This window comes from Beta vulgaris, chromosome 1 (genome assembly GCF_026745355.1).
Source record: "Beta vulgaris subsp. vulgaris cultivar EL10 chromosome 1, EL10.2, whole genome shotgun sequence".
NCBI lineage: Eukaryota > Viridiplantae > Streptophyta > Magnoliopsida > Caryophyllales > Amaranthaceae > Beta > Beta vulgaris.
The window spans coordinates 6852412-6862663 of NC_079202.1; the positions used below are offsets into that span (position 1 = coordinate 6852412).

The 10252-nt window shown below is 33.5% G+C and overlaps 1 long non-coding RNA gene across 1 annotated transcript; it reads left to right on the forward strand.

Moving 5' to 3' along the window:
* The first annotated feature begins 1359 nt into the window (after nt 1–1359).
* On the forward strand, nt 1360–4852 carry LOC130592068 (uncharacterized). The gene is made up of 2 exons (XR_008970228.1): nt 1360–1668; nt 4553–4852. It is a non-coding gene; the product is annotated as an uncharacterized LOC130592068 (long non-coding RNA).
* The last annotated feature ends 5400 nt before the right edge of the window (nt 4853–10252 follow it).

Here is a 10252-nt window from a genome sequence, read left to right on the forward strand (position 1 = left end):
TATGTTGGGAGGTGATGCTTTGGTTGGTTATGGTATCAAATCTTGGAATAGATTAGATATTATTAGAGGTCATGAAGGTAAACATGTGAGTGCTCACAAAAATGCTATATTTGGGATGAAATTTTTCAAAAATCAGAAGAATAGAATTACCATCAATTTATCAAAACAAACAAAAGAATCCATGACTAACTATCGAAAGCCCTTAAAGGTTTCTATTGAAACCATCATATGGATTTTACTACAAGGCTTGCCTTTTGTGGTCATGATGAAAAAGAAAGTTCATTGAATAGGGGTAATTTTATTGCAGTATTAACTCTTCTTTCACAATATGATGTTGAATATTCTAAAGTTGTTTTCAAATGGCCTATGGTAATTGTCAACTCACTTCTCCAATTGTTCAAAAAGATATAATCAAAGCTTGTGCAAAAGAGACCACTAAAGCAGTACTTGAAGAACTTAATGGCGTTTTTTTTTTTCATTCTTGCTGATGAGTCTGTCGATGTATTTGATAAGGAACAAATGGCTCTTTGTTTGAGATATGTTGGTAAAAGAGGGAAAGTGTGTGAATGTTTCCTTGGTGTTGTGTATGTTCCTGTTACTACTACTTTGACTCTTAATGTGGTTATTGAGTCTTTACTTATGGAGTATTCGTTAACTTTCTCTCAAGTTCAGGGCCTAGGTTATGATGGGATAAGAAATATGCAAGGTTCAATTAATGGCCTTAAATCTTTAATATTAGCTGAATGTCCTCAAGCATACCTTGTACACACTACTACATTTTTGATCAAATGCAACAACTTAAAAAAGCTAATGCAACGAAATTTTCATTACCGTTGCAATAGTAAGGGCCTAATGCAACGGAAATAGAACTTCCACCACTAAGAGGGTAGCTATTGCAACGGGTGGCCCTAGCCGTTGCAATAGGTAAGTTAATTGTTGCAACAACTAAACTAATCGTTTTTTTTTTAGAAATTTGAAGTATGCGTTCAATGTTTTATATTTCCCTCTCTATCTTTTTCTGAAATTTCAAACCCAGTCTACGGTGCTGCTAACAAAAAAAACTACTAGGCAAGCTTCATAAATTAGAAAGAGATGAATTTTGGCTTTTTCTCACAAAATAGCAAACAGATGTATATGAGAGAAGGATAGGAAGACGAAGAGAGCGACTGTTCGACCTCGCACCTCTTTGAACTTTCAGCGAAATCGGTAAGTTTGTGTGGGTTTTTGGTATTTGTCATTCTGTATTTCCATTTGATTGAGTATAGTCTTTTCCACATTCCAAGTTATTGAATTGTGGTTTAGCATTAGACTTCTAGGGTTCTTTATGTCGATTTTTAGCATTTGATTTGAGTTTTCTTTTTATTATTTTGTTCTCTAATTAGGGATTGCGATTTTAATTTTCTGAAAATTCTAGTTTTTGGAAATGAGATTAGGGTGCAGATTATTGACGAATGCATATGTTGTTTTGGAATGCTTGTGAACATTTAATAGATTTTTCAGCCTGTGAATGAAAATTTCTAATATAATTTCATTGTGTTCTATGTGCAATTCATAATTTTTTGTATCTAAAGTGGGTTTTGATAGGCACACCAAGTGTTTGTGGAAAGCTCTAAGAGAGAGAAACTTGAAGTTAGAAGGTAGAAGAAGCTCATGAATCTGTAAACCATTGTAAGTGAATAATTCAAGCTATATTCCAGACTTTCCTACTTGAATTTGTCCTCTATTATGTGTATTAGCAGCAGCTCTATTTTTTTGTAATAATGGAAATGAAAATATTTCATTCAAGTTAAAAAAAAATTGTGGATTTTTTTTTTGATAATTTTGTTTTCCTTTATTCCATAACCATCAATTCCTTGATAATTTTGGATTGGGTAGTTTGTTATAGTGTTGGGTTTTGATTACATTATCTGTTCCACTATTGTGTTTGCGAGGTATTCTATGAGGACTCTATTATGGGTTTCTGTGTGTAGCTCTACTTATTGGGTATATTTTTTGGTGAAAATAGGGGAAGTCAGGCGTGGCTTTGGAGAGCTATTTGGATTCCAGCCATCAAGGGTCGGTGCTGCTCATGGCACCTTCTCGGGTGGCTGGAGGACTGTCTCAATCTTCAGCAAGTTCTGGTATTTTTTTTCCAAGGAGATGGATAGTCTCAGAATGTAATTAACTCTCACTTGAGTTCGTCTTTTGGGAACTCTGCCAATTCAATTTCTGGAACAGGGCGCTCGAACCTAGGCCCAGATTCTGGTCACGTGAATCAGACAGTTTTGAATAGTGTGACAAATTCAGGGCCAAGTGTTGGAGCTAGTTCTTTGGTCACTGCTGCAAACTCAGGAGGTCCCCAGTTGCAAAGAAGTGCCAACATCAACACAGAATCCTACTTACGATTGCCAGCATCACCAATGTCATTTTCATCCAATAATATTAGTGTTTCTGGTTCCTCTGTGATAGATGGACCAACAGCGGTGCAGCAGGGTTCTCATCATGACCCTAATTCTCAGCAAGCTATTCAGAGTCAACAGCAGTATCCTCAAGGGGCATCTGGTCCTTCATCATTGCAAGGATCTCAAACAGACCAACTCCCGCTTTCAATGGGCTTAAGGATTCCCAACTCATTCATCCATGACCCTGCTAATTTATCCCATCTGCAGAAGAAACCACGGCTGGATGTGAAGCAAGAAGATATCTTGCAGCAGCAGGTTTTTCATCAGTTGCTGCAGAGGCAGGATCCAATGCAGTTGCAAAGCCATAACCCACAGTTGTAGGTTATCCTTCAGCAGCGAAGACTACGACAACAGCAACAAATGTTGCAGGCAATGCCACCAATGCAGCTTGTTCAGTTACAGCAACAGCACCAACAACAACAGTTGAGACAGCATCTTCAACAACAACAAATTGCTGCCATGAAGAATCCTTATGACACTGGAGGTGTATGTGCGCGTCGTCTGATGCAATACCTGTATCATCAACGGCAACGACCACAAGTGAGTTGTTTCCTTTGCTCTTCCTAGCTTATGTTAGATTGTTGACCACTTTAGGTTGTGAAGAGTATAATTTCAAGAATATGGTTTGCTTTCATCTTGTTAGTAGTGTTCCGTTATCATGCAGCCGACCTGTCCTATTGAGGAAGTACATCTTAATGTGAATAGCTTGAATTTGGAGAGTTTAGACTTTGCTTGTCACTTACTGAATGCACTTGACCCTGATTTAGTAACTGTTGCATGTTAGCCTAGCTGTTGAAGTTTCTATAGGCGTAATCTTCTATACCTATAAACGAGCCCAAGTAGACAAGACTCAAGGATATCATACAATCTCTTTCTGAAATGCTTTTCACTTTCCTTTATTAATATGTTGTGGTGTATATGGAAGGCGTTCAGGGTTCGTTCTTTTTCTGTGCTCACATAGTCTGATTGGATTTTATCTATAAACAAATTTCTGGAAATATGTTTGTTGTGTGAGAGCTCATTGGGAAAGAACTTTCTGTATGTGGGTACTGGGTTGTAGTTCATTGCAGTGTCAGATTGATATCATTATTCATCCATAAACTCTTATACTAGTGTAGCCCACATTCATATGTAGCTTCGTGTCCATGACTTGAAAATTGTTATCCAAGATAGTGCTCTGCTTTAGATGGATCCTGGATGCAGATCTTGAGTGAACTATAATTCTATTAGTTGAAGGTGAAAATTTTGATGATGTAAGCTGCAAGTATTGGGGAATTTCAGGATAGTGGAATGGATCATTTTTGTCATCACTAGGTGCTGATTGCTGCTGCAGCTATGTTCTCTAATGATGGCTTTTGCTTGTTTGCATTTCGGCTTTCTATTCATTTCTTCTATTTTCTGATTCTTTTTTCCTGATTTTTAGTTTGGCGGGGGTTGTGATGGGGTGAGAATGTTATTTATGGAGATGGCACTGATGTTGAGTTTTATCCCCCCTTTTCTTGACATTTTGTGGTTTTTTCCTGGACTCTTTCTCCCTAATGCATACCTTATATGAAGCAAATGAGCTGGTCCGAATCAGCTAAAGAGATTACTTTTTGTTTCTTTTGTATGTTTGCGTGTGTTAAATATTGATGCACCAACTTGTCTATATATGACTAGTTAATGAATGTCTATAGTAAGTTATCTTAAACATGTTTTGGTGCTTAATTATGCTCATACGCCTTAGCTAAATTAATATGATTAGCGCAGCTTTGTAGTTTCTTACTTCTATATTCGACTTCCCATCTAACTTTTGTGGTGTCCAAAGGAATATGTAATTATCATTTCTTTTTTGAGTTAAGGTCACTCTCTTATCCTATCTGTCAACAAGAAACTTGCTTTTGGTAATAAGGTTGGAGGTGTGTATTTTTTGAATGTCTTCATGGCTGGTCCTTCCATTCAATTCATTCATTCTTATCTTATCTCTATTGCAGTCAATACCTCACATAAATTATCTTTAGATACTCTTCATGCTAGATTAGGACATAATAGGAGTACTGTAATTTTCTCTCTTTTTTTCTATGTTGTTGATGGTGTACGTTTACTAACTATTACAATGTTTGAATTTTTAGGTGAATGATGAACCAACTGGAGGAGATCAAACGTAGACGTCTCACTATACATACTACGGGCCAGATTTAGTTAGCTATATTATAGTGATGCGGTACTTGGTGGTTAGAAGGAAAATGATCTATTTGTACTTATTAGAAGTATTTGTGGTACTAAAACAAATATTTATTAGTTGGGTTTGATTAAGTACATTAATTTTCGTTAATTAGGATTTGTCATGTATACTCTTAATTTAATTAGTTTTGGAAATTATAATACGGATATGACAATTATTTTTGGCATTTCAAGAGTATTTTTGCATTTGTTGCATCGTTACTAATTTATATCCAGGCTGTAATATTTTTCGGTAGGTTATAGTAATATCGTTGCAATATCCCCACAAAAAATGAAAAAAAAAAATTCTGTCATAAAGGCGTTGCAATAGTTATATGATAGTGTTGCAATGTATACAGAGGCGTTGCTATAGAAGCCAAAATGGGACACAATATGAATATTACGGTCGTTGCAATAGCTATCAGATGGTGTTGCAATAGATACAGAGGCGTTGCAATAGACCTTATAGGTGATGCAACGACTCTTTACATCTATTGCAACGGCTTTGTGGTAGCCGTTGCAATAGGTCCCAAAAGTCGTTGCACTAGGCCTATTGCAACGCCTTCAAATGCAACGGTTCAAAACCGTTGCAATAGGTCTACTGCAACGACTTTTGGGCCTATCGCAACGATTTTTGTGTGTTGCCTTTGCCTTTTAATGTAGTAGTGACACTGCTTTGCACATCAATTTTAGTTGACACAAGTTGCCATTGCTAAGAAGAATTCAAATTATGTTTAGCTTTTTGTTGATGTGCTTGAACCTCTCTTAAATTTGTGGGAGGTTCACCAAAGAGGAGAGAATTTCTTCTAGATAAACAAGCACAACGAGTTGTAGAAGCAGTATCATTGGGTGAACTTGAAACAGGACAGACTTTAATTAAGAATGCGGCTTAGGTAGACTTTGTCACACTCGTTGGGGATCTCACTTCAAAATATTCTTGAATGTTCTCGATTTATATCCTGTAATTCTTCATAAATTTGGAAGTGTTTTCGATACAATTGATCAAATAAAGTACAATCTATTACACATTTGTTGATGCCATTTGATTTTGTGTTTGTGGGACAATTGATGGTCTGTATATTTGGAATTACAAATGAGTTAAATGAGACATTTCAAAAACATGATCAAGATATTGTAAATGCAATGGCGATGGTTGATATAACCAAGTCTAATTTGCAAAAGTCGAGAGATGAAGGGTTGGATTCACATATGGAGAAAGTGACCTATTTTATGGAGATATATGAAATTGAGGTTCCAAGTATGGAGGAGAGATATCTTGTCCCTGGAAGAGGATGTTTAGAGGTGAGACTCTACAAGTGACAAATGATCTTCATCATTTTCGAGTTGAAGTTTTTCTAAGCGTCATTGATCTGCAATTACAAGAACTTGAAATTCGATCTCCAGAGATAACTAAGCAACTACTTCAATGTATGTCTTGCTTTAATCATGGTAACTGGTTTTCTTCCTTTGACAAGAGAAAATTGATTGAACTTGCCAAATTCTATCTGAATGATTTTTCAAGCAGTGAATTGACGTTTTTTAAATTTTCACTTGAGAATTTCATAGTCTCTGTTAGAGAGGATGAAAGATTTTGGAATTTGAAAATTAATGAGCTTTCTATGAAATTGGTTGAGAGGGGAAATCTAAAAGTCAATATCAGGTTTGCTTGCTTTTGAAGTATGTATTGCTTCTTTCCGTTGCAACGACAACTATAGAAAGAGCATTTTCCGGCATGACACAAGTAAAAGATAAATTGTGTAATAGCATGGGAGATTAATTGTTAAATGATTGCTTGATTATTATCAAGCAAGATATTTGTGTTTAAAGGTTAACATTGATGATATTGTAAATGGGTATCAAAATATGAAAACTCGTTGAGAAACAACTGTAACATTTTTTAGGTACTATCTATACTAATATATTAAAAAATATTCCTAAAAATGTATATATGCCCCGTGTCACCATCCATCATTCAATAACATTCTATCCACGTCCTTTTCATATAGTAAAAAAAAAAAAGCATTTTTAATGTGAAGATTTGAACCCACAACCTCAAGCATAATAGAAAGAGATCCAACCATCACTCCACCATATTATAATTCCTTATTTAATCAAAATTAATGATGGTATATGAATGGAAAACTTTTGAAATCCATTATAATGAATGAGATGACTCTTTTAAATGAGTATAAGATGACTTATTTAAGTACTATTAAATTGTAACACAGAAAAATCCCAAGGTATCGCCCGAGCCTAAACACTAGCTAGTTTTATTGGAATATGAACTATGATTAGTCAAAAAAGTTATTTTATTTGAAGTAGTTTTTTATAAAAAAAAAAAATCATGGGTTGGACAATTACATAATCAGTATTAGATAGTTACCCACAATTCGTAAATTCCTGGATTCGTCATAAGTAATAATGAAAATGCCGCAAATATATGTCACGCTGAACATGCTCTAAAATTACATTTTATTTTAAATTTTATTTGAATTGGGCCGCTTTGAATCTACTCATTCAAGTGACCCTTCTCTCATCTGTCTATAAACAAAGCTAACGCAAAATTAATTAATCATGTAAAATATATTATTCTTGATTATGTTTATTTTTTTTTTATCTCTCACATTTTTGCTATAATATTACACTAGAATTTGTAAAGGCACCAGTTGCAAATTAACTAGCCTAACTAATCATAACAATATGTAATCTCTTATCCATGTTTCATAGTGTGAAGGCACTAGCAAAGCATAATTAATCATATATGTAAACTCTTATCCTGGTAATGTCCTGTCCCACTAATCACTATGCTCAATGCTGTACTGATCTATTTGCATCAGCTGATGTAATTTGATTAATGCCATATTTGATGATATAGCATGTTGCCAAGCTTGCTGAAGTAATATGCTTGCCTTTTCTATAATATTTTTAATTTTTTGTGGAATGATATGAGTGGCAAGTTACATTCTTCAACCCGTCACTATGAATAATGATGGGAATTTCCCTCCACTACAATGGAATTTTGTGTATTGTTTGACAAGCATATGATATGTATGTGACTTGATGAAGTTGAGGACGGCTGAATTTGTACTGACTACTGACTAATGTGTCCTCGACTTCTCGTGAATATGGTGTGTTGCACTATAAATGAATTTTATGTATTATTTATATATATCAAAAAGGACATTTGGTGACTATTAAATCTATTGCTAGAAGTTGCCTCTTCTATGACTATAAGTTTAGGAGGGAAAATTTTAATGTATACACCGGTAATTTATGTTTTAATTGTGTTATGAAATACACTTGTTTAATGTAAATTGAATGGAACTTATAGAATTATTGTTAACCTCGTTCCTCGTAATCTAAAAGAATATAATATATTCGTTTCTTTTTAAAAGACCATGCAAAATTATTTGAGAATAAATTAAACTATATCTTACTTTTGATAAGAGGATATATATAATGAATTCACACTTGGGAGGAGATTGTTGAGAACAAGTGTGACTGTGTGATTATATATTATTATGTTTGTCTAAATCGAATATCTACTTTGTAATTTAAGCCGATCAAAACTCTTGTCACAATCAAAAATTTGAGGATAAAATGTCAAATGGGCTATACTAGTGGGCTTTTCGCTTCTTGTCTCTACTATTCTTACAACTAATAACAAAAAGCTATTGGTTTAGATGAGTGCCTTATTTAAGCTGTTTAGGCTCGAGAGGAGCATTGAACCCCTCATCGTGCACGTGTGAGTTATTTGACATAGGAGAATTAAAAAATATATTAATCTTATAAGCTTAATTGCTTAAGTACCTATTCTTTACCTTGTCCCTTTTTAACGATCACAAGAACCAAAAATCAAAATGTAAATAGTTAAACTTTTTTTCTAACAATTTCAAGTTACACTAATAATTAACTACATCTATTTAGTGGGCTAATTACGCGCTCCTAATAAACTTTATAAACAAATAATTGTTAGTCTTAAGTTGCATTCCATCATAAATTAAATTTTATTAGTAGTGGATAAACTATCTATTTAATAAACTAAGTTTTTCCTGATGTCAAATCAATTCAATTCACTCAAAACGGATTTTAATCCAAATCCACCAATTTTGCGGCACCTCCACTGATAGGCTGATAGCCTGGCGCAACCGCGGAAGCATCACATAGTTTTTACCCATATCTCTATTATATAAAGGAAGGGGGGGAGCAATGGTGTCCTCTTTTGAAATGCCTATTTTTGTCCTCCCTCCCTTTCTAAATTACAAAAGGAATGTCAAAATCAAAATTGGTACTCAAAGAAAACTACCAAAAATTAATTTACAACACTTACTCACAAATCAATTAAAAGAAGAAACTTTACAAATCACTCATACAACTGAGAAAATCACGTTATAAAAATCACGCAAATCACTCAAAGAATCGGAAAACTTTATTAAAACTTAAAATTAACATACAAACTAAAACTAATAACCTAGAACGTCAATACATACAAAAACATTTACAAAAAGTTACTTATAAATCACTATTATCAAGAACCATTCACAATTAATGGTGGGTCACGATAAAAATAGGGTGTATTTGTAGTGAAATCGGTATTTAGAAGCTAGACAAGGAAAAAAATTGTTTACTTTTTTTATAGTGTTTAGAATTTAGAAGTTGTACTTAATTCAAAAATAAACAAAAAAATTATAATATTAAAAATCATAAATAAATTCAATAAAATTTCTATTTTGTTCATAGAATTTAACTTTGAAAAGTTAAAAAAAGACAAAAATAATGGTGAGAGACTTAAGTGACAGAAACTAAACCAATCAAATTTTGCAAATGAAAACAATTATACTTCATATATAATGTTCAAATTTTGACTCTTATACCGAAGAAAATCGAGTTTCTGTTTCGAAAAAAATTCAAATTCCACTAACAAGAAAAAAGAAAAGAGGCCTAGGATCCGTAATATTGATAATCTATTGATAATTGATATGCCGACTTTCTTTGATGAAGACAGCAATTGCTTTCAGAAAAAATAAAACAAAAGACAGCAATTGGTAGATGTTACGATCATGTTTTGATTCTTTGCATGAATCAGATAAAAAAACGTGGGCCTTCTGCTGCAGGGTCAAGCCTAGCTCACCTAAGAAAAGCCATTTGTAACTTTGCTCTCCCGAGTCTCGAATGGGTTATTGTCTTTTTTCATTTTTGGACAATAACTAGTTGGTGTCGAGTAATACATTCCGGATTATCTATCAATGTGTATTTAAAGTTTTTCAAAAATAAAAATATATTATTTTGTCTTTATATAATTTTTCCCTCAAAAATAACAAATTGAGTATTGTAGTGTAATTGGTTAGTGCTTTAACATATCAAACGAGAGGTTAAGAGTTTGAGTTTTAAAACAAACATTTTTATTGTTTAATGTCTCATTTGATTGTATGCAGAATGTGAGAATACATGTGGCAGCATGACATTTGTTTGAAAAAAAGAGCTATATGTGTGTTGAGTAAATAATCTTTCAATTCTTTTTAAATAATTTACATAGTAAATTGTTATAACATAAATTATTTATTTGTATAACCCTCAATTTTGATAGAGTACATATATATAGTCATTTA